At 52.5% G+C, this 25151-nt stretch overlaps 1 protein-coding gene across 1 annotated transcript in view; it reads right to left on the bottom strand.

Annotated features, from left to right (window-relative positions):
• PLD2 (phospholipase D2) overlaps positions 1 to 8900 on the bottom strand; it is a 66825-nt gene extending 57925 nt beyond the window's left edge. The window contains exon 1 of the mRNA XM_063930772.1: positions 8830 to 8900. The gene's annotated coding sequence lies outside the window, so the exon portion shown is untranslated. The remainder of the gene's footprint in view (positions 1 to 8829) is intronic.
• Between the last annotated feature and the right edge of the window lie 16251 nt (positions 8901 to 25151).

The following is a 25151-nucleotide window of genomic DNA, read 5'->3' as shown; positions in this document are numbered from 1 at the left end:
ATAATATACACATAAGCAGTCACCTGTGCCCCCATATAATATACACATAAGCAGACACCTGTGCCCCCATATAATATACACATAAGCAGTCACCTGTGCCTCCCATATAATATACACAGAAGCAGTCACCTGTGCCCCCATATAATATACACAGAAGCAGACACTTGTGCCCCATATAATATACACGTGAGCACTCACCTGTGACTCCCATATAATATACACATAAGCAGACACCTGTGCCCCCATATAATAATAAGATTTTACTTACCGATAAATCTATTTCGCGGAGTCCGTAGTGGATGCTGGGGTTCCTGAAAGGACCATGGGGAATAGCGGCTCCGCAGGAGACAGGGCACAAAAAGTAAAGCTTTTCCAGATCAGGTGGTGTGCACTGGCTCCTCCCCCTATGACCCTCCTCCAGACTCCAGTTAGGTACTGTGCCCGGACGAGCGTACACAATAAGGGAGGATTTTGAATCCCGGGTAAGACTCATACCAGCCACACCAATCACACCGTACAACTTGTGATCTAAACCCAGTTAACAGTATGATAACAGCGGAGCCTCTGAAAGATGGCTTCCTTCAACAATAACCCGAATTAGTTAACAATAACTATGTACAATTATTGCAGATAATCCGCACTTGGGATGGGCGCCCAGCATCCACTACGGACTCCGAGAAATAGATTTATCGGTAAGTAAAATCTTATTTTCTCTATCGTCCTAGTGGATGCTGGGGTTCCTGAAAGGACCATGGGGATTATACCAAAGCTCCCAAACGGGCGGGAGAGTGCGGATGACTCTGCAGCACCGAATGAGAGAACTCCAGGTCCTCCTTAGCTAGAGTATCAAATTTGTAAAATTTTACAAACGTGTTCTCCCCTGACCACGTAGCTGCTCGGCAAAGTTGTAATGCCGAGACCCCTCGGGCAGCCGCCCAAGATGAGCCCACCTTCCTTGTGGAGTGGGCCTTTACAGATTTAGGCTGTGGCAGGCCTGCCACAGAATGTGCAAGTTGGATTGTGCTACAGATCCAACGAGCAATCGTCTGCTTAGACGCAGGAGCACCCATCTTGTTGGGTGCATACAATATAAACAACGAGTCAGATTTTCTGACTCCAGCTGTCCTTGCAATATATATATATATTTTTTTTTTTTTTTTTTTTTTTTTTAATGCTCTGACAACGTCCAGTAACTTGGAGTCCTCCAAGTCACTTGTAGCCGCAGGCACTACAATAGGCTGGTTCAGATGAAATGCTGACACCACCTTAGGGAGAAAATGCGGACGAGTCCGCAGTTCTGCCCTGTCCGAATGGAAAATCAGATATGGGCTTTTGTAAGATAAAGCTGCCAGTTCTGACACTCTCCTGGCCGAAGCCAGGGCTAGAAGCATGGTCACTTTCCATGTGACATATTTCAAATCCACCTTCTTTAGTGGTTCAAACCAATGAGATTTTAGAAAGTCCAAAACCACATTGAGATCCCACGGTGCCACTGGAGGCACCACAGGAGGCTGTATATGTAGCACTCCCTTAACAAAGGTCTGGACTTCAGGGACTGAAGCCAATTCTTTTTGAAAGAAAATCGACAGGGCCGAAATTTGAACCTTAATAGATCCCAATTTGAGACCCATAGACAATCCTGATTGCAGGAAATGTAGGAATCGACCCAGTTGAAATTCCTCCGTCGGAGCACTCCGATCTTCGCACCACGCAACATATTTTCGCCAAATTCGGTGATAATGTTGCACGGTTACTTCCTTCCTTGCTTTAATCAAAGTAGGAATGACTTCTTCCGGCATGCCTTTTTCCTTTAGGATCCGGCGTTCAACCGCCATGCCGTCAAACGCAGCCGCGGTAAGTCTTGAAACAGACAGGGACCCTGCTGAAGCAAGTCCCTCCTTAGAGGTAGAGGCCACGGATCTTCCGTGATCATCTCTTGAAGTTCCGGGTACCAAGTCCTTCTTGGCCAATCCGGAACCACTAGTATCGTTCTTACGCCTCTTTGCCGTATAATTCTCAATACTTTTGGTATGAGAGGCAGAGGAGGAAACACATACACCGACTGGTACACCCAAGGCGTTACCAGCGCGTCCACAGCTATTGCCTGCGGATCTCTTGACCTGGCGCAATACCTGTCCAGTTTTTTGTTGAGGCGAGACGCCATCATGTCCACCATTGGTCTTTCCCAACGGGTTACCAGCATGTGGAAGACTTCTGGATGAAGTCCCCACTCTCCCGGGTGAAGATCGTGTCCAGTAACTTGGAGTCCTCCAAGTCCTCCAAGTCACTTGTAGCCGCAGGCACTACAATAGGCTGGTTCAGATGAAATGCTGACACCACCTTAGGGAGAAAATGCGGACGAGTCCGCAGTTCTGCCCTGTCCGAATGGAAAATCAGATATGGGCTTTTGTAAGATAAAGCTGCCAGTTCTGACACTCTCCTGGCCGAAGCCAGGGCTAGAAGCATGGTCACTTTCCATGTGACATATTTCAAATCCACCTTCTTTAGTGGTTCAAACCAATGAGATTTTAGAAAGTCCAAAACCACATTGAGATCCCACGGTGCCACTGGAGGCACCACAGGAGGCTGTATATGTAGCACTCCCTTAACAAAGGTCTGGACTTCAGGGACTGAAGCCAATTCTTTTTGAAAGAAAATCGACAGGGCCGAAATTTGAACCTTAATAGATCCCAATTTGAGACCCATAGACAATCCTGATTGCAGGAAATGTAGGAATCGACCCAGTTGAAATTCCTCCGTCGGAGCACTCCGATCTTCGCACCACGCAACATATTTTCGCCAAATTCGGTGATAATGTTGCACGGTTACTTCCTTCCTTGCTTTAATCAAAGTAGGAATGACTTCTTCCGGCATGCCTTTTTCCTTTAGGATCCGGCGTTCAACCGCCATGCCGTCAAACGCAGCCGCGGTAAGTCTTGAAACAGACAGGGACCCTGCTGAAGCAAGTCCCTCCTTAGAGGTAGAGGCCACGGATCTTCCGTGATCATCTCTTGAAGTTCCGGGTACCAAGTCCTTCTTGGCCAATCCGGAACCACTAGTATCGTTCTTACGCCTCTTTGCCGTATAATTCTCAATACTTTTGGTATGAGAGGCAGAGGAGGAAACACATACACCGACTGGTACACCCAAGGCGTTACCAGCGCGTCCACAGCTATTGCCTGCGGATCTCTTGACCTGGCGCAATACCTGTCCAGTTTTTTGTTGAGGCGAGACGCCATCATGTCCACCATTGGTCTTTCCCAACGGGTTACCAGCATGTGGAAGACTTCTGGATGAAGTCCCCACTCTCCCGGGTGAAGATCGTGTCTGCTGAGGAAGTCTGCTTCCCAGTTGTCCACTCCCGGGATGAACACTGCTGACAGTGCTATCACATGATTCTCTGCCCAGCGAAGAATCCTTGCAGCTTCTGCCATTGCACTCCTGCTTCTTGTGCCGCCCTGTCTGTTCACATGGGCGACTGCCGTGATGTTGTCCGACTGGATCAACACCGGTTTTCCCTGAAGCAGAGGTTCTGCCTGGCTTAGAGCATTGTATATTGCTCTTAGTTCCAGAATGTTTATGTGAAGAGACGTTTCCAGGCTCGTCCATACTCCCTGGAAGTTTCTTCCTTGTGTGACTGCTCCCCAGCCTCTCAGGCTGGCGTCCGTGGTCACCAGGATCCAATCCTGTATGCCGAATCTGCGGCCCTCCAATAGATGAGCACTCTGCAACCACCACAGAAGAGACACCCTTGTCCTTGGAGACAGGGTTATCCGCAGGTGCATCTGAAGATGCGACCCTGACCATTTGTGTGCATTGATGTACAGACACCTTTCCTGGTTTTAGGAGGTTCCTGACAAGCTCGGATAACTCCTTGGCTTTTTCCTCCGGGAGAAAAACCTTTTTCTGAACCGTGTCCAGAATCATCCCTAGGAACAGCAGACGAGGTGTCGGCATTAACTGGGATTTTGGAATATTCAGAATCCACCCGTGCTGTTTTAGCACTTCTTGAGACAGTGCTAATCCCATCTCTAGCTGTTCTCTGGACCTTGCCCTTATTAGGAGATCGTCCAAGTATGGGATAATTAATATGCCTTTTCTTCGAAGAAGAATCATCATCTCGGCCATTACCTTTGTAAAGACCCGAGGTGCCGTGGACAATCCGAACGGCAGCGTCTGAAACTGATAGTGACAGTTTTGTACAACGAACCTGAGGTACCCCTGGTGTGAGGGGTAAATTGGAACGTGGAGATACGCATCCTTGATGTCCAAGGATACCATAAAGTCCCCCTCTTCCAGGTTCGCTATCACTGCTCTGAGTGACTCCATCTTGAACTTGAACTTCTTTATGTACAGGTTCAAGGACTTCAGATTTAGAATAGGCCTTACCGAGCCATCCGGCTTCGGTACCACAAAAAGAGTGGAATAATACCCCTTCCCTTGTTGTAGAAGAGGTACCTTGACTATCACCTGCTGAGAGTACAGCTTGTGAATGGCTTCCAAAACCGTCTCCCTTTCGGAGGGGGACGTTGGTAAAGCAGACTTCAGGAAACGGCGAGGTGGATCTGTCTCTAATTCCAACCTGTACCCCTGAGATATTATCTGCAGGATCCAGGGATCTACCTGCGAGTGAGCCCACTGCGCGCTGTAATTTTTGAGACGACCACCCACCGTCCCCGAGTCCGCTTGAGAAGCCCCAGCGTCATGCTGAGGCTTTTGTAGAAGCCGGGGAAGGCTTCTGTTCCTGGGAAGGAGCTGCCTGTTGCTGTCTCTTCCCTCGACCTCTGCCTCGTGGCAGATATGAATAGCCCTTTGCTCTCTTATTTTTAAAGGAACGAAAGGGCTGCGGTTGAAAAGTCGGTGCCTTTTTCTGTTGGGGAGTGACTTGAGGTAGAAAGGTGGATTTCCCGGCTGTAGCCGTGGCCACCAAATCTGATAGACCGACTCCAAATAACTCCTCCCCTTTATACGGCAAAACTTCCATATGCCGTTTTGAATCCGCATCGCCTGTCCACTGTCGCGTCCATAAAGCTCTTCTGGCCGAAATGGACATAGCACTTACCCGTGATGCCAGTGTGCAGATATCCCTCTGTGCATCACGCATATAAAGAAATGCATCCTTTATTTGTTCTAACGACAGTAAAATATTGTCCCTGTCCAGGGTATCAATATTTTCAATCAGGGACTCTGACCAAACTACCCCAGCACTGCACATCCAGGCAGTCGCTATAGCTGGTCGTAGTATAACACCTGCATGTGTGTATATACTTTTTTGGATATTTTCCATCCTCCTATCTGATGGATCTTTAAGTGCGGCCGTCTCAGGAGAGGGTAACGCCACTTGTTTAGATAAGCGTGTTAGCGCCTTGTCCACCCTAGGAGGTGTTTCCCAGCGCTCCCTAACCTCTGGCGGGAAAGGGTATAATGCCAATAATTTCTTTGAAATTATCAGCTTTTTATCAGGGGCAACCCACGCTTCATTACACACGTCATTTAATTCTTCTTATTCAGGAAAAACTATAGGTAGTTTTTTCACACCCCACATAATACCCTGTTTAGTGGTACCTGTAGTATCAGCTAAATGTAACGCCTCCTTCATTGCCAAAATCATATAACGTGTGGCCCTACTGGAAAATACGGTTGATTCGTCACCGTCACCACTGGAATCAGTGCCTGTGTCTGGGTCTGTGTCGACCGACTGAGGCAAAGGGCGTTTTACAGCCCCTGACGGTGTTTGAGGCGCCTGGACAGGCACTAATTGATTGTCCGGCCGCCTCATGTCGTCAAACGACTGCTTTAGCGTGTTGACACTATCCCGTAATTCCATAAATAAAGGCATCCATTCTGGTGTCGACCCCCTAGGAGGTGACATCCCCATATTTGGCAATTGCTCCGCCTCCACACCAATATCGTCCTCATACATGTCGACACACACGTACCGACACACAGCAGACACACAGGGAATGCTCTAAACGAAGACAGGACCCACTAGCCCTTTGGGGAGACAGAGGGAGAGTTTGCCAGCACACACCAAAAGCGCTATATATAACAGGGATAGCCTTATAATAAGTGCTCCCTTATAGCTGCTTTATATATATCAAAATATCGCCATAAATTTGCCCCCCCTCTCTGTTTTACCCTGTTTCTGTAGTGCAGTGCAGGGGAGAGACCTGGGAGCCGTCCTGACCAGCGGAGCTGTGAGAGGAAATGGCGCCGTGTGCTGAGGAGATAGGCCCCGCCCCTTTTCCGGCGGGCTCGTCTCCCGCTATTTAGTGAATCCAGGCAGGGGTTAAATATCTCCATATAGCCTCTGGGGGCTATATGTGAGGTATTTTTAGCCTTTATATAGGTTACATTTGCCTCCCAGGGCGCCCCCCCCCAGCGCCCTGCACCCTCAGTGACTGCGTGTGAAGTGTGCTGAGAGGAAAATGGCGCACAGCTGCAGTGCTGTGCGCTACCTTTAGAAGACTGCAGGAGTCTTCAGCCGCCGATTCTGGACCTCTTCTGACTTCAGCATCTGCAAGGGGGCCGGCGGCGCGGCTCCGGTGACCATCCAGGCTGTACCTGTGATCGTCCCTCTGGAGCTGATGTCCAGTAGCCAAGAAGCCAATCCATCCTGCACGCAGGTGAGTTCACTTCTTCTCCCCTCAGTCCCTCGTTGCAGTGATCCTGTTGCCAGCAGGACTCACTGTAAAATAAAAAACCTAAGCTAAACTTTTTCTAAGCAGCTCTTTAGGAGAGCCACCTAGATTGCACCCTTCTCGGCCGGGCACAAAAATCTAACTGGAGTCTGGAGGAGGGTCATAGGGGGAGGAGCCAGTGCACACCACCTGATCTGGAAAAGCTTTACTTTTTGTGCCCCGTCTCCTGCGGAGCCGCTATTCCCCATGGTCCTTTCAGGAACCCCAGCATCCACTAGGACGATAGAGAAATACACATAAGCAGACACCTGTGCCCCCATATAATATACACATAAGCAGTCACCTGTGCCCCCCCCATATAATATACACATAAGCAGTCACCTGTGCCCCCATATAATATACACATAAGCAGACACCTGTGCCCCCATATAATATACACATAAGTAGACACCTGTGCCCCCCCATATAATATACACATAAGCAGACACCTGTGCCCCCCCATATAATATACACATAAGCAGTCACCTGTGCCCCCATATAATATACACATAAGTAGACACCTATGCCCCCATATAATATACACATAAGCAGACACCTATGCCCCCATATAATATAAACATAAGCAGTCACCTGTGCCCCCATATAATATACACATAAGCAGACACCTGAGCCCCCATATAATATACACATAAGCAGTCACCTGTGCCCCCATATAATATACACATAAGCAGTCACCTGTGCCCCCATATAATACACACATAAGCAGACACCTGTGCCACCATATAATATACACATAAGCAGACACCTGAGCCCCCATATAACATACACATAAGCAGACACCTGTGCCCCCATATATTATATACATAAGCAGTCACCTGTGCCTCCATATAACATACACATAAGCAGTCACCTGTGCCCCCATATGTTATACACATAAGCAGACACCTGTGCCCCCATATATTATACACATAAGCAGACACCTGTGCCCCCCATATAATACACACATAAGCAGTCACCTGTGCCCCCATATAATATACACATAAGCAGACACCTGTGACTCCCAAATAATATACACATAAGCAGACACCTGTGACTCCCATATAATATACACATAAGCAGTCACCTGTGCCTCCCATATAATATACACATAAGCAGTCACCTGTGCCTCCCATATAATATACACATAAGCAGACACCCTGTGACTCCCATATAATATACACATAAGCAGTCACCTGTGCCCCCATATAATATACACATAAGCAGACACCTGTGCCCCCATATAATATACACATAAGTAGACACCTGTGCCCCCCCATATAATATACACATAAGCAGTCACCTGTGCCCCCATATAATATACACATAAGTAGACACCTATGCCCCCATATAATATACACATAAGCAGACACCTATGCCCCCCATAATAATATACACATAAGCAGTCACCTGTGCCCCCATATAATATACACATAAGCAGACACCTGTGCCCCCATATAATATACATATACGCAGTCACCTGTGCCCCCATATAATATACACATGAGCAGACACCTTTGCCCCATGTATATACACATAAGCAGTCACCTATGCCCCCATATAATATACACATGAGCAGACACCTGTGCCCCCCATATAATATACACATAAGCAGTCACTTGTGCCCCCATATAATATACACATGAGCAGACACCTATGCCCCCATATAATATACACATGAGCAGACACCTGTGCCCCCATATAATATACACATAAGCAGTCACTTGTGCCCCCATATAATATACACATGAGCAGACACCTTTGCCCCATGTAATATACACATAAGCAGTCACCTGTGCCCCCATATAATATACACATGAGCAGACACCTGTGCCCCCATATATATACACATAAGCAGTCACTTGTGCCCCCATATAATATACACATGAGCAGACACCTATGCCCCCATATAATATACACATGAGCAGACACCTATGCCCCCCATATAATATACACATATGCAGTCACTTGTGCCCCCATATAATATACACATGAGCAGACACCTATGCCCCCATATAATATACACATAAGCAGTCACCTGTGCACTGATGACCTCAGTTACAGTCAGCTGTGTGTGTGTATAATGTACATAGTCTCTGTGTATGACACTATACAATGTATATATTATATATCATGCACATGCCGGTAATACCTGTCTGCATCTCCGCACTACTTCCTGCAGCACACCATGTCCTCCCCAAACCTCTACCCCCTGCATACCACGCCCCCGCCTGCCCAAATCTCTGCACCCTGCATGCCAATCACCCTGCAGCCGCGCCCCCTCCCCAATCTCTGCTCTTTCTGCAGCCTACTCTCTCCCCTTAATCCCTGCCCCCTGTATGACACGCCCCCTATCTGCCAAATCTCTGCACCCTGTAGCCACGCCCCTCCCCAATCTCTGCTCTTTATGCAGCCTCTTCTCTTCCCCTAATCCCTGCCCCCTTATGCCACGCCCCCCCTGCCACTCACCCTGCAGCCACGCCCCCTCTCCGCCTTCCCCAAATCTGTAATCACACCGCAGCTTCTTCCATCCAGCCTCTCTCCCCAAATCTATGGCAGTGCATGCCAGTCACCCTGCAGCCCCCTCCACCCGGCCCTCCCCAAATCTCTGCCCCAGCCTCACTGCATGCTAATCATCTTATACTCAGCCTCTCCCTCCAGCCTGCACTCACATGCCTGCCCCCAACCTCTCCCCCTGCATGCTGTTCCCCCTCCCTCCCCAAATCTCTGCCCCTGCATGCTGATCCCTGTGCAGCCCCCCTCCCCAGATCTCTGCCACTGCATGCTGATCCCTGTGCAGCCACCTCTACCCAGCCCCCCCCCCCCAAATCTCTCCCCCTGCATGCTGATCCCTGAGCAGCCACCTCTACCCAGCCCCAGCCCCCCCCCCCCCCAAAAAAAATCTCTCCCCCTGCATGCTGATCCCTGTGCAGCCACCTCTACCCAGCCCCTCCTCCCAAATCTCTCCCCCTGCATGCTGATCCCTGTGCAGCCACCTCTACCCAGCCCCCCCTCCCCAAATCTCTCCCCCTGCATGCTGATCCCTGTGCAGCCACCTCTACCCAGCCCCCCCTCCCCAAATCTCTCCCCCTGCATGCTGATCCCTGTGCAGCCCCCCTCCCCAAATCTCTCCCCCTGCATGCTGATCCCTGTGCAGCCACCTCTACCCAGCCCCCCCTCCCCAAATCTCTCCCCTGCATGCTGATCCCTGTGCAGCCACCTCTACCCAGCCCCCCCTCCCCAAATCTCTCCCCCTGCATGCTGATCCCTGTGCAGCCCCCCTCCCCAAATCTCTCCCCCTGCATGCTGATCCCTGTGCAGCCACCTCTACCCAGCCCTCCCCTCCCAAATCTCTCCCCCTGCAGGCTGATCCCTGTGCATCCACCTCTACCCAGCCCCCCCCCCCCCCCCCCCCCCCAAAAAAAATCTCTCCCCTGCATGCTGATCCCTGTGCAGCCACCTCTACCCAGCCCTCCCCTCCCCAAATCTCTCCCCCTGCATGCTGATCCCTGTGCAGCCACCTCTACCCAGCCCCCCCCCTCCCCAAATCTCTGCCCCTGCATGCTGATCCCTGTGCATCCACCTCTACCCAGCCCTCCCTCCCCCAAATCTCTCCCCCTGCATGCTGATCCCTGTGCAGCCCCCCTCTACCCAGCCCCCCCTCCCCAAATCTCTCCCCCTGCATGCTGATCCCTGTGCAGCCACCTCTACCCAGCCCCCCCTCCCCAAATCTCTCCCCCTGCATGCTGATCCTGTGCAGCCACCTCTACCCAGCCCCCCCCTCCCCAAATCTCTCCCCTGCATGCTGATCCCTGTGCAGCCACCTCTACCCAGCCCTCCCCTCCCCAAATCTCCTCCCCCTGCATGCTGATCCTGTGCAGCCCCCCTCCCAAATCTCCCCCCCTGCATGCTGATCCCTGTGCAGCCACCTCTACCCCAGCCCTCCCCTCCCCAAATCTCTCCCCCTGCATGCTGATCCCTGTGCAGCCCACCTCTACCCAGCCCCCCCTCCCAAATCTCTGCCCTGCATGCTGATCCCTGTGCAGCCACCTCTACCCAGCCCTCCCCTCCCCAAATCTCTTCCCCTGCATGCTGATCCCTGTGCAGCCACCTCTACCCAGCCCCCCCTCCCCTCCCCAAATCTCTCCCCCTGCATGCTGATCCCTGTGCAGCCCCCCTCCCAAAATCTCTCCCCCTGCATGCTGATCCCTGTGCAGCCACCTCTACCCAGCCCCCCCTCCCCAAATCTCTCCCCCTGCATGCTGATCCCTGTGCAGCCCCCCTCCCCAAATCTCTCCCCCTGCATGCTGATCCCTGTGCAGCCACCTCTACCCAGCCCTCCCCTCCCCAAATCTCTCCCCCTGCAGGCTGATCCCTGTGCAGTCACCTCTACCCAGCCCCCCCCCCTCCCCAAAAGCTCTCCCCCTGCATGCTGATCCCTGTGCAGCCCCCCTCCCCAAATCTCTCCCCCTGCATGCTGATCCCTGTGCAGCCACCTCTACCCAGCCCCCCCTCCCCAAATCTCTCCCCCTGCAGGCTGATCCCTGTGCATCCACCTCTACCCAGCCCCCCCCCCCCAAAAAAAAATCTCTCCCCCTGCATGCTGATCCCTGTGCAGCCACCTCTACCCAGCCCTCCCCTCCCCAAATCTCTCCCCATGCATGCTGATCCCTGTGCAGCCACCTCTACCCAGCCCCCCCCCCTCCCCAAATCTCTGCCCCTGCATGCTGATCCCTGTGCATCCACCTCTACCCAGCCCTCCCCTCCCCAAATCTCTCCCCCTGCATGCTGATCCCTGTGCAGCCCCCCTCTACCCAGCCCCCCCTCCCCAAATCTCTCCCCCTGCATGCTGATCCCTGTGCAGCCACCTCTACCCAGCCCCCCCTCCCCAAATCTCTCCCCCTGCATGCTGATCCCTGTGCAGCCACCTCTACCCAGCCCCCCCCTCCCCAAATCTCTCCCCCTGCATGCTGATCCCTGTGCAGCCACCTCTACCCAGCCCTCCCCTCCCCAAATCTCTCCCCCTGCATGCTGATCCCTGTGCAGCCCCCCTCCCCAAATCTCCCCCCCTGCATGCTGATCCCTGTGCAGCCACCTCTACCCAGCCCTCCCCTCCCCAAATCTCTCCCCCTGCATGCTGATCCCTGTGCAGCCACCTCTACCCAGCCCCCCCTCCCCAAATCTCTGCCCCTGCATGCTGATCCCTGTGCAGCTTCCCTCCCCAAATCTCTCCCCCTGCATGCTGATCCCTGTGCAGCCACCTCTACCCAGCCCTCCCCTCCCCAAATCTCTTCCCCTGCATGCTGATCCCTGTGCAGCCACCTCTACCAAGCCCCCCCTCCCCTCCCCAAATCTCTCCCCCTGCATGCTGATCCCTGTGCAGCCCCCCTCCCAAAATCTCTCCCCCTGCATGCTGATCCCTGTGCAGCCACCTCTACCCAGCCCCCCCTCCCCAAATCTCTCCCCCTGCATGCTGATCCCTGTGCAGCCCCCCTCCCCAAATCTCTCCCCCTGCATGCTGATCCCTGTGCAGCCACCTCTACCCAGCCCTCCCCTCCCCAAATCTCTCCCCCTGCAGGCTGATCCCTGTGCATCCACCTCTACCCAGCCCTCCCCCTCCCCAAATCTCTCCCCCTGCATGCTGATCCCTGTGCAGCCACCTCTACCCAGCCCTCCCCTCCCCAAATCTCTCCCCCTGCAGGCTGATCCCTGTGCATCCACCTCTACCCAGCCCCCCCCCCCCCAAATCTCTCCCCCTGCATGCTGATCCCTGTGCAGCCACCTCTACCCAGCCCTCCCCTCCCCAAATCTCTCCCCCTGCATGCTGATCCCTGTGCATCCACCTCTACCCTGCCCCCCCTCCCCAAATCTCTGCCCCTGCATGCTGATCCCTGTGCATCCACCTCTACCCAGCCCCCCCCCCCCTCCCCAAATCTCTCCCCCTGCATGCTGATCCCTGTGCATCCACCTCTACCCAGCCCCCCCTCCCCCTCCCCAAATCTCTCCCCCTGCATGCTGATCCCTGTGCATCCACCTCTACCCAGCCCCCCCCCCTCCCCAAATCTCTCCCCCTGCATGCTGATCCCTGTGCAGCCCCCCTCCCCAAATCTCTCCCCCTGCATGCTGATCCCTGTGCAGCCCCCCTCCCCAAATCTCTCCCCCTGCATGCTGATCCCTGTGCAGCCACCTCTACCCAGCCCCCCCCTCCCCAAATCTATCCCCCTGCATGCTGATCCCTGTGCAGCCACCTCTACCCAGCCCCCCCCCCTTCCCCAAATCTCTCCCCCTGCATGCTGATCCCTGTGCAGCCACCTCTACCCAGCCCCCCCCCCCCCTCCCCAAATCTCTCCCCCTGCATGCTGATCCCTGTGCAGCCACCTCTACCCAGCCCCCCCTCCCCAAATCTATCCCCCTGCATGCTGATCCCTGTGCATCCACCTCTACCCAGCCCTCCCCTCCCCTAATCTCTCCCCCTGCATGCTGATCCCTGTGCAGCCACCTCTACCCAGCCCTCCCCTCCCCAAATCTCTCCCCCTGCATGCTGATCCCTGTGCAGCCACCTCTACCCAGCCCCCCCTCCCCAAATCTCTCCCCCTGCATGCTGATCCCTGTGCAGCCACCTCTACCCAGCCCTCCCCCTCCCCAAATCTATCCCCCTGCATGCTGATCCCTGTGCAGCCACCTCTACCCAGACCCCCCCTCCCCAAATCTCTACCCCTGCATGCTGATCCCTGTGCAGCCTCCTCTACCCAGACCCCCCCCCTCCCCAAATCTCTCCCCCTGCATGCTGATCCCTGTGCAGCCTCCTCTACCCAGACCCCCCCCCCCCTCCCCAAATCTCTCCCCCTGCATGCTGATCCCTGTGCAGCCCCCCTCCCCAAATCTCTCCCCCTGCATGCTGATCCCTGTGCAGCCACCTCTACCCAGCCCTCCCCTCCCCAAATCTCTCCCCCTGCAGGCTGATCCCTGTGCATCCACCTCTACCCAGCCCCCCCCCCAAAAAAAAAAAATCTCTCCCCCTGCATGCTGATCCCTGTGCAGCCACCTCTACCCAGCCCTCCCCTCCCAAATCTCTCCCCCTGCATGCTGATCCCTGTGCATCCACCTCTACCCAGCCCCCCCCTCCCCAAATCTCTGCCCCTGCATGCTGATCCCTGTGCATCCACCTCTACCCAGCCCCCCCCCTCCCCAAATCTCTCCCCCTGCATGCTGATCCCTGTGCATCCACCTCTACCCAGCCCCCCCTCCCCCTCCCCAAATCTCTCCCCCTGCATGCTGATCCCTGTGCATCCACCTCTACCCAGCCCCCCCCCCTCCCCAAATCTCTCCCCCTGCATGCTGATCCCTGTGCAGCCCCCCTCCCCAAATCTCTCCCCCTGCATGCTGATCCCTGTGCAGCCCCCCTCCCCAAATCTCTCCCCCTGCATGCTGATCCCTGTGCAGCCACCTCTACCCAGCCCCCCCCTCCCCAAATCTATCCCCCTGCATGCTGATCCCTGTGCAGCCACCTCTACCCAGCCCCCCCCCCTCCCCAAATCTCTCCCCCTGCATGCTGATCCCTGTGCAGCCACCTCTACCCAGCCCCCCCTCCCCAAATCTCTCCCCCTGCATGCTGATCCCTGTGCAGCCACCTCTACCCAGCCCCCCCCCTCCCCAAATCTATCCCCCTGCATGCTGATCCCTGTGCATCCACCTCTACCCAGCCCTCCCCTCCCCTAATCTCTCCCCCTGCATGCTGATCCCTGTGCAGCCACCTCTACCCAGCCCTCCCCTCCCCAAATCTCTCCCCCTGCATGCTGATCCCTGTGCAGCCACCTCTACCCAGCCCACCTCTACCCAGCCCCCCCCTCCCCAAATCTATCCCCCTGCATGCTGATCCCTGTGCATCCACCTCTACCCAGCCCTCCCCTCCCCTAATCTCTCCCCCTGCATGCTGATCCCTGTGCAGCCACCTCTACCCAGCCCTCCCCTCCCCAAATCTCTCCCCCTGCATGCTGATCCCTGTGCAGCCACCTCTACCCAGCCCCCCCTCCCCAAATCTCTCCCCCTGCATGCTGATCCCTGTGCAGCCACCTCTACCCAGCCCTCCCCCTCCCCAAATCTCTCCCCCTGCATGCTGATCCCTGTGCATCCACCTCCACCCAGCCCCCCCCCCTCCCCAAATCTCTCCCCCTGCATGCTGATCCCTGTGCATCCACCTCTACCCAGCCCCCCCTCCCCCTCCCCAAATCTCTCCCCCTGCATGCTGATCCCTGTGCATCCACCTCTACCCAGCCCCCCCCCTCCCCAAATCTCTCCCCCTGCATGCTGATCCCTGTGCAGCCCCCCTCCCCAAATCTCTCCCCCTGCATGCTGATCCCTGTGCAGCCCCCCTCCCCAAATCTCTCCCCCTGCATGCTGATCCCTGTGCAGCCACCTCTACCCAGCCCCCCCCTCCCCAAATCTATCCCCCTGCATGCTGATCCCTGTGCAGCCACCTCTACCCAGCCCCCCCCCCCTCCCCAAATCTCTCCCCCTGCATGCTGATCCCTGTGCAGCCACCTCTACCCAGCCCCCCCTCCCCAAATCTCTCCCCCTGCATGCTGATCCCTGTGCAGCCACCTCTACCCAGCCCCCCCCTCCCCAAATCTATCCCCCTGCATGCTGATCCCTGTGCATCCACCTCTACCCAGCCCTCCCCTCCCCTAATCTCTCCCCCTGCATGCTGATCCCTGTGCAGCCACCTCTACCCAGCCCTCCCCTCCCCAAATCTCTCCCCCTGCATGCTGATCCCTGTGCAGCCACCTCTACCCAGCCCCCCCTCCCCAAATCTCTCCCCCTGCATGCTGATCCCTGTGCAGCCACCTCTACCCAGCCCTCCCCCTCCCCAAATCTCTCCCCCTGCATGCTGATCCCTGTGCAGCCACCTCTACCCAGACCCCCCCCTCCCCAAATCTCTACCCCTGCATGCTGATCCCTGTGCAGCCTCCTCTACCCAGACCCCCCCCCTCCCCAAATCTCTCCCCCTGCATGCTGATCCCTGTGCAGCCTCCTCTACCCAGACCCCCCCCCCTCCCCAAATCTCTCCCCCTGCATGCTGATCCCTGTGCAGCCCCCCTCCCCAAATCTCTCCCCCTGCATGCTGATCCCTATGCAGCCACCTCTACCCAGCCCTCCCCCTCCCCAAATCTCTGCCCCTGCATGCTGATCCCTGTGCAGCCACCTCTTCCCAGCCCTCCCCTCCCCAAATCTCTCCCCCTGCATGCTGATCCCTGTGCAGCCACCTCTACCCAGACCCCCCCCTCCCCAAATCTCTACCCCTGCATGCTGATCCCTGTGCAGCCTCCTCTACCCAGACCCCCCCCCCCCTCCCCAAATCTCTCCCCCTGCATGCTGATCCCTGTGCAGCCACCTCTACCCAGCCCTCCCCTCCCCAAATCTCTCCCCCTGCATGCTGATCCCTGTGCAGCCACCTCTACCCAGCCCCCCCCCTCCCCAAATCTCTCCCCCTGCATGCTGATCCCTGTGCAGCCACCTCTACCCCAGCCCTCCCCTCCCCAAATCTCTCCCCCTGCATGCTGATCCCTGTGCATCCACCTCTACCCAGCCCCCCCCCCCTCCCCAAATCTCTGCCCCTGCATACTGATCCCTGTGCATCCACCTCTACCCAGCCCCCCCTCCCCTCCCCAAATCTCTCCCCCTGCAGGCTGATCCCTGTGCAGCCACCTCTACCCAGCCCTCCCCTCCCCAAATCTCTACCCCTGCATGCTGATCCCTGGGCAGCCCCCCTCCCCAAATCTCTCCCCCTGCATGCTGATCCCTGTGCAGCCACCTCTACCCAGCCCTCCCCCTCCCCAAATCTCTGCCCCTGCATGCTGATCCCTGTGCAGCCACCTCTTCCCAGCCCTCCCCTCCCCAAATCTCTCCCCCTGCATGCTGATCCCTGTGCAGCCTCCGCTACCCAGACCCCCCCCCTCCCCTCCCCAAATCTCTCCCCCTGCATGCTGATCCCTGTGCAGCCACCTCTACCCAGCCCTCCCCTCCCCAAATCTCTCCCCCTGCATGCTGATCCCTGTGCAGCCACCTCTACCCAGCCCCCCCCCCTCCCAAATCTCTCCCCCTGCATGCTGATCCCTGTGCAGCCACCTCTATCCCAGCCCTCCCCTCCCCAAATCTCTCCCCCTGCATGCTGATCCCTGTGCATCCACCTCTACCCAGCCCCCCCCTCCCCAAATCTCTGCCCCTGCATACTGATCCCTGTGCATCCACCTCTACCCAGCCCCCCCTCCCCTCCCCAAATCTCTCCCCCTGCAGGCTGATCCCTGTGCAGCCACCTCTACCCAGCCCTCCCCTCCCCAAATCTCTACCCCTGCATGCACTATGTGCTGCAGAGATGTCTAAGAACGAGGCCAAAGTACAAGGTTTGGTCTTTGCTTTTACCAAGTGTTGTTTTGGGTGGGGGTGGCGGTGACTGTGCCCCTGTTGTGATGTGACCATGGTGTCTCCAGTCTTACTGTCTTACCTGGCAGTGACCCCGCTGCCAGAAGATCTGTTATTGCTAGGTCCTCCATGGTCTCCACAACTTGGTCCTGGTCTTCTACTGACCACTAATGACCGTTCCCTGCACAAATTATCCAGTAGCTGAGGAGCCAAGAAAATGGGGGTCCGGAGGAGGGCTACCTGCCCATCTAACACACATAATAATTACTAGGCAGTACACAATGCAATACAAATAACAAGGAGACAAATAAGTGATATCGTCACCACACATGTTCCACCACCAGCCCGTTCTCGCAGCACTCTACTTTTAGGGATGCCCGTGGCCGCAGGTTGCAACCGGAGTTGCAGAACAAACGCACTGCGGCTCCAGTGCATGCTCAGTCCCGAACACATTGATGAATTGCAACCAAATCAGGATGAATCAGCCCTTGTGTCCATCAAACGGGAATAACGATGGTTCCTGAACACCAGCTTCCGATGTCCATCTCTGACTTTCCCACCACACCAAAGTCAAAAGCGAGACTATCCATGCTCACCTGCCTTCCCCTTTCCCCTGCCCGCCCTCAGTTCTTTCTCCCCAGTTACCAAGGACAAGGTCTTAACCCTCCATTTCTTCCATCCACCACAGCTCCTCCACCACGAAGCCTGCCCACATCTGCCATGCTTCCCTCTCCAGTGGCACTTTCCCTTCTGACTACAGTCAAGTGCTAATATCTCCATATCCTCAAGGAACCATTGATTCATATTGTTGCCACCACATCCTGACCCTACCACCTGCATGTTGCGGCAGACATCGAGATTCCAGTCTGTGCCCACTGTAGCCTCAGATTCCTGGTCTTGGTTGACAGGAGAGGAACCCTCTGAGGTCTTCTGCTGCTGTAGCCCATCCACTTCACGGACCACCGTGCTGTGTTGTGTTGTCAAAGGCGCTCTTCTGCACAGCCGCTGTAATACCTGTCTTTTGGAGTCATTATCACCTTCCCGTCCGCTAGGCATCTTTCTGCCCATTCTCCTCTGACCTCTCTCATTAACAAAGTGCTTTTGCCCAGAGAACTGCAGCTTGCTTCATGTTTTTTGTTATGCGCCCCATTTGCTGTAACCTGTAGAGACTGTTGTGCCTGAAAATCCCAGAAGATACTCAAACCACTCACCCCACACCAACCCTCAACCAAATGTGGAGCCAACAACCATTCCACAGTCACATTTCTTCCCTTTTGTGCTGTTTGGTCTGAACAACTGAACCTCTTGACTATGCCTGCATGCTTTTATGTACACAGAGAAGGATCCCTCTCTGATATTGGCCCGCGGGGTCCCGTGTGTGCCGTTCACCCTACTCCCTTTTGCATACAGAGACGCTGTACATAGGAGGCCATACTGAGATAATCACCTTAGGGCTGGTGCAAGTTCCCGAGGTGTGACAGATGGTGGCATCTGTAAGCACCAGGCGGTAATGTAGCACCTATAGATCTGAGTACTAGGACATCCGGACGCACTCCTGTACCCAGGGAAGGGCTTTGTGTCAGCATTAGCATAAGGTCGCAGAGGCAAAGACGGCTGCTGCTGAGTCCGACTAAAGTGTAACAGAATGTGCTGACACTGTGTAAGTAAATGTTAATAAGAATAATAAGTGAGCCAGCAGTGCACTGTGGTGATGGAGGCTCCGTCTCCCCGTCACTCCCTGTCCTCACTAACGTACAGTAGGGGCAATAACGATGATTCCTATCACCACTAACAAACCTCTTATTACTGGAATTTATCAGTACTGTTTTGTGGAAGCAGCTGAACGATGCACAACTGGCCCAGCGGTACCGTGACCCTGACCTTTCTGGGGCGGTATCGGAGCAGCAAAAAGAGATTTTTCTTTGCACTGCAATAAGCAGCAATAAAAATTATAGCGGCCCCGTAGTGACATGACTGTGGCGTAATAGTGACATGCCTGTGGCGTAATAGTGACATGACTGTGGTGTAATAGTGACATGACTAAGGTGTAATAGTGACATGCCTGTGACCTAATAGTGACATGACTGTGGCGTAATAGTGACATGACTGTGGTGTAATAGTGACATGACTAAGGTGTAATAGTGACATGACTGTGGTGTAATAGTGACATGCCTGTGACCTAATAGTGACATGACTGTGCTGTAATAGTGACATGCCTGTGACCTAATAGTGACATGACTGTGGTGTAATAGTGACATGACTGTGGTGTAATAGTGACATGACTGTGGCATAATAGTGACATGACTGTGGCGTAATAGTGACATGACTGTGGTGTAATAGTGACATGACTAAGGTGTAATAGTGACATGACTGTGGTGTAATAGTGATATGCCTGTGACCTAATAGTGACATGACTGTGGTGTAATAGTGACATGCCTGTGACCTAATAGTGACATGACTGTGGTGTAATAGTGACATGACTGTGGCATAATAGTGACATGACTGTGGCGTAATAGTGACATGACTGTGGTGTAATAGTGACATGACTGGCGTAATAGTGACATGACTGTGGTGTAATAGTGACATGCCTGTGACCTAATAGTGACATGACTGTGGCGTAATAGTGACATGACTGTGGCGTAATAGTGACATGACTGTGGCTTAATAGTGACATGACTGTGGCGGAATAGTGACATGACTGTGGCTTAATAGTGACATGACTGTGGCGGAATAGTGACATGACTAAGGTGTAATAGTGACATGCCTGTGACCTAATAGTGACATGCCTGTGACCTAATAGTGACATGACTGTGGCGTAATAGTGACATGACTAAGGTGTAATAGTGACATGACTGTGGCGGAATAGTGGTATGCCTGTGACCTAATAGTGACATGACTGTGGCGTAATAGTGACATGACTGTGGTGTAATAGTGACATGACTGTGGCTTAATAGTGACATGACTGTGGTGTAATAGTGACATGCCTGTGACCTAATAGTGACATGACTGTGGCTTAATAGTGACATGCCTGTGGTGTAATTGTGACATGCCTGTGACCTAATAGTGACATGACTGTGGTGTAATAGTGACATGCCTGTGACCTAATAGTGACATGACTGTGGTGTAATAGTGACATGACTGTGGCGTAATAGTGACATGACTGTGGTGTAATAGTGACATGACTGGCGTAATAGTGACATGACTGTGGTGTAATAGTGACATGCCTGTGACCTAATAGTGACATGACTGTGGCGTAATAGTGACATGACTGTGGTGTAATAGTGACATGCCTGTGACCTAATAGTGACATGACTGTGGTGTAATAGTGACATAACTGTGGCTTAATAGTGACATGACTGTGGCGGAATAGTGACATGACTGTGGCTTAATAGTGACATGACTGTGGCTTAATAGTGACATGACTAAGGTGTAATAGTGACATGCCTGTGACCTAATAGTGACATGACTGTGGCGTAATAGTGACATGACTAAGGTGTAATAGTGACATGACTGTGGCGGAATAGTGACATGCCTGTGACCTAATAGTGACATGACTGTGGCGTAATAGTGACATGACTGTGGTGTAATAGTGACATGACTGTGGCTTAATAGTGACATGACTGTGGTGTAATAGTGACATGCCTGTGACCTAATAGTGACATGACTGTGGCTTAATAGTGACATGCCTGTGGTGTAATTGTGACATGACTGTGGTGTAATTGTGACATGCCTGTGACCTAATAGTGACATGCCTGTGGTGTAATAGTGACATGCCTGTGACCTAATAGTGACATGACTAAGGTGTAATAGTGACATGACTGTGGTGTAATAGTGACATGCCTGTGGTGTAATTGTGACATGCCTGTGACCTAATAGTGACATGACTGTGGCGTAATAGTGACATGACTAAGGTGTAATAGTGACATGCCTGTGACCTAATAGTGACATGCCTGTGACCTAATAGTGACATGACTGTGGCGTAATAGTGACATGACTAAGGTGTAATAGTGACATGACTGTGGCGGAATAGTGACATGACTAAGGTGTAATAGTGACATGCCTGTGACCTAATAGTGACATGACTGTGGCGTAATAGTGACATGACTAAGGTGTAATAGTGACATGACTGTGGCGGAATAGTGACATGACTAAGGTGTAATAGTGACATGCCTGTGACCTAATAGTGACATGACTGTGGCGTAATAGTGACATGACTGTGGCTTAATAGTGACATGACTGTGGTGTAATAGTGACATGCCTGTGACCTAATAGTGACATGACTGTGGCTTAATAGTGACATGCCTGTGGTGTAATTGTGACATGCCTGTGACCTAATAGTGACATGCCTGTGACCTAATAGTGACATGACTGTGGCGTAATAGTGACATGACTAAGGTGTAATAGTGACATGCCTGTGACCTAATAGTGACATGACTGTGGCGTAATAGTGACATGCCTGTGGTGTAATAGTGACATGCCTGTGACCTAATAGTGACATGCCTGTGACCTAATAGTGACATGACTGTGGCTTAATAGTGACATGACTGTGGTGTAATAGTGATATGCCTGTGACCTAATAGTGACATGACTGTGGTGTAATAGTGACATGCCTGTGACCTAATAGTGACATGACTGTGGTGTAATAGTGACATGCCTGTGACCTAATAGTGACATGACTGTGGTGTAATAGTGACATGACTAAGGTGTAATAGTGATATGCCTGTGACCTAATAGTGACATGACTGTGGTGTAATAGTGACATGCCTGTGACCTAATAGTGACATGACTGTGGTGTAATAGTGACATGCCTGTGACCTAATAGTGACATGACTGTGGCGTAATAGTGACATGCCTGTGACCTAATAGTGACATGACTGTGACCTAATAGTGACATGACTGTGGCTTAATAGTGACATGACTGTGGCGGAATAGTGACATGACTGTGGCTTAATAGTGACATGACTGTGGCGGAATAGTGACATGACTAAGGTGTAATAGTGACATGCCTGTGACCTAATAGTGACATGCCTGTGACCTAATAGTGACATGACTGCGGCGTAATAGTGACATGACTAAGGTGTAATAGTGACATGCCTGTGACCTAATAGTGACATGACTGTGGCGTAATAGTGACATGACTGTGGCTTAATAGTGACATGACTGTGGTGTAATAGTGACATGCCTGTGACCTAATAGTGACATGACTGTGGCTTAATAGTGACATGCCTGTGGTGTAATTGTGACATGCCTGTGACCTAATAGTGACATGCCTGTGACCTAATAGTGACATGACTGTGGCGTAATAGTGACATGACTAAGGTGTAATAGTGACATGCCTGTGACCTAATAGTGACATGACTGTGGCGTAATAGTGACATGACTGTGGCGTAATAGTGACATGACTAAGGTGTAATAGTGACATGCCTGTGACCTAATAGTGACATGACTGTGGCGTAATAGTGACATGACTGTGGCGGAATAGTGACATGACTAAGGTGTAATAGTGACATGCCTGTGACCTAATAGTGACATGACTGTGGCGTAATAGTGACATGACTAAGGTGTAATAGTGACATGACTGTGGCGGAATAGTGACATGACTAAGGTGTAATAGTGACATGCCTGTGACCTAATAGTGACATGACTGTGGCGTAATAGTGACATGACTGTGGCTTAATAGTGACATGACTGTGGTGTAATAGTGACATGCCTGTGACCTAATAGTGACATGACTGTGGCTTAATAGTGACATGCCTGTGGTGTAATTGTGACATGCCTGTGACCTAATAGTGACATGCCTGTGACCTAATAGTGACATGACTGTGGCGTAATAGTGACATGACTAAGGTGTAATAGTGACATGCCTGTGACCTAATAGTGACATGACTGTGGTGTAATAGTGACATGCCTGTGACCTAATAGTGACATGCCTGTGACCTAATAGTGACATGACTGTGGCTTAATAGTGACATGACTGTGGTGTAATAGTGATATGCCTGTGACCTAATAGTGACATGACTGTGGTGTAATAGTGACATGCCTGTGACCTAATAGTGACATGACTGTGGTGTAATAGTGACATGACTGTGGTGTAATAGTGACATGCCTGTGACCTAATAGTGACATGACTGTGGCGTAATAGTGACATGACTAAGGTGTAATAGTGACATGCCTGTGACCTAATAGTGACATGACTGTGACCTAATAGTGACATGACTGTGGCTTAATAGTGACATGACTGTGGCGGAATAGTGACATGACTGTGGCTTAATAGTGACATGACTGTGGCGGAATAGTGACATGACTAAGGTGTAATAGTGACATGCCTGTGACCTAATAGTGACATGCCTGTGACCTAATAGTGACATGACTGTGGCGTAACAGTGACATGACTAAGGTGTAATAGTGACATGACTGTGGCGGAATAGTGACATGACTAAGGTATAATAGTGACATGCCTGTGACCTAATAGTGACATGACTGTGGCGTAATAGTGACTTGACTGTGGCGTAATAGTGACATGACTAAGGTGTAATAGTGACATGACTGTGGCTTAATAGTGACATGACTGTGGTGTAATAGTGACATGCCTGTGACCTAATAGTGACATGACTGTGGCTTAATAGTGACATGCCTGTGGTGTAATTGTGACATGCCTGTGACCTAATAGTGACATGCCTGTGACCTAATAGTGACATGACTGTGGCGTAATAGTGACATGACTAAGGTGTAATAGTGACATGCCTGTGACCTAATAGTGACATGACTGTGGCGTAATAGTGACATGACTGTGGCTTAATAGTGACTAGGCAGTACACAATGCAATACAAATAACAAGGAGACAAATAAGTGATATCGTCACCACACATGTTCCACCACCAGCCCGTTCTCGCAGCACTCTACTTTTAGGGATGCCCGTGGCCGCAGGTTGCAACCGGAGTTGCAGAACAAACGCACTGCGGCTCCAGTGCATGCTCAGTCCCGAACACATTGATGAATTGCAACCAAATCAGGATGAATCAGCCCTTGTGTCCATCAAACGGGAATAACGATGGTTCCTGAACACCAGCTTCCGATGTCCATCTCTGACTTTCCCACCACACCAAAGTCAAAAGCGAGACTATCCATGCTCACCTGCCTTCCCCTTTCCCCTGCCCGCCCTCAGTTCTTTCTCCCCAGTTACCAAGGACAAGGTCTTAACCCTCCATTTCTTCCATCCACCACAGCTCCTCCACCACGAAGCCTGCCCACATCTGCCATGCTTCCCTCTCCAGTGGCACTTTCCCTTCTGACTACAGTCAAGTGCTAATATCTCCATATCCTCAAGGAACCATTGATTCATATTGTTGCCACCACATCCTGACCCTACCACCTGCATGTTGCGGCAGACATCGAGATTCCAGTCTGTGCCCACTGTAGCCTCAGATTCCTGGTCTTGGTTGACAGGAGAGGAACCCTCTGAGGTCTTCTGCTGCTGTAGCCCATCCACTTCACGGACCACCGTGCTGTGTTGTGTTGTCAAAGGCGCTCTTCTGCACAGCCGCTGTAATACCTGTCTTTTGGAGTCATTATCACCTTCCCGTCCGCTAGGCATCTTTCTGCCCATTCTCCTCTGACCTCTCTCATTAACAAAGTGCTTTTGCCCAGAGAACTGCAGCTTGCTTCATGTTTTTTGTTATGCGCCCCATTTGCTGTAACCTGTAGAGACTGTTGTGCCTGAAAATCCCAGAAGATACTCAAACCACTCACCCCACACCAACCCTCAACCAAATGTGGAGCCAACAACCATTCCACAGTCACATTTCTTCCCTTTTGTGCTGTTTGGTCTGAACAACTGAACCTCTTGACTATGCCTGCATGCTTTTATGTACACAGAGAAGGATCCCTCTCTGATATTGGCCCGCGGGGTCCCGTGTGTGCCGTTCACCCTACTCCCTTTTGCATACAGAGACGCTGTACATAGGAGGCCATACTGAGATAATCACCTTAGGGCTGGTGCAAGTTCCCGAGGTGTGACAGATGGTGGCATCTGTAAGCACCAGGCGGTAATGTAGC

Source organism: Pseudophryne corroboree, chromosome 6, assembly GCF_028390025.1.
Source record: "Pseudophryne corroboree isolate aPseCor3 chromosome 6, aPseCor3.hap2, whole genome shotgun sequence".
Lineage (NCBI taxonomy): Eukaryota > Metazoa > Chordata > Amphibia > Anura > Myobatrachidae > Pseudophryne > Pseudophryne corroboree.
Note: the sequence above shows the minus strand (reverse complement) of the source record. Positions and strands in the feature narration are given on the sequence as shown.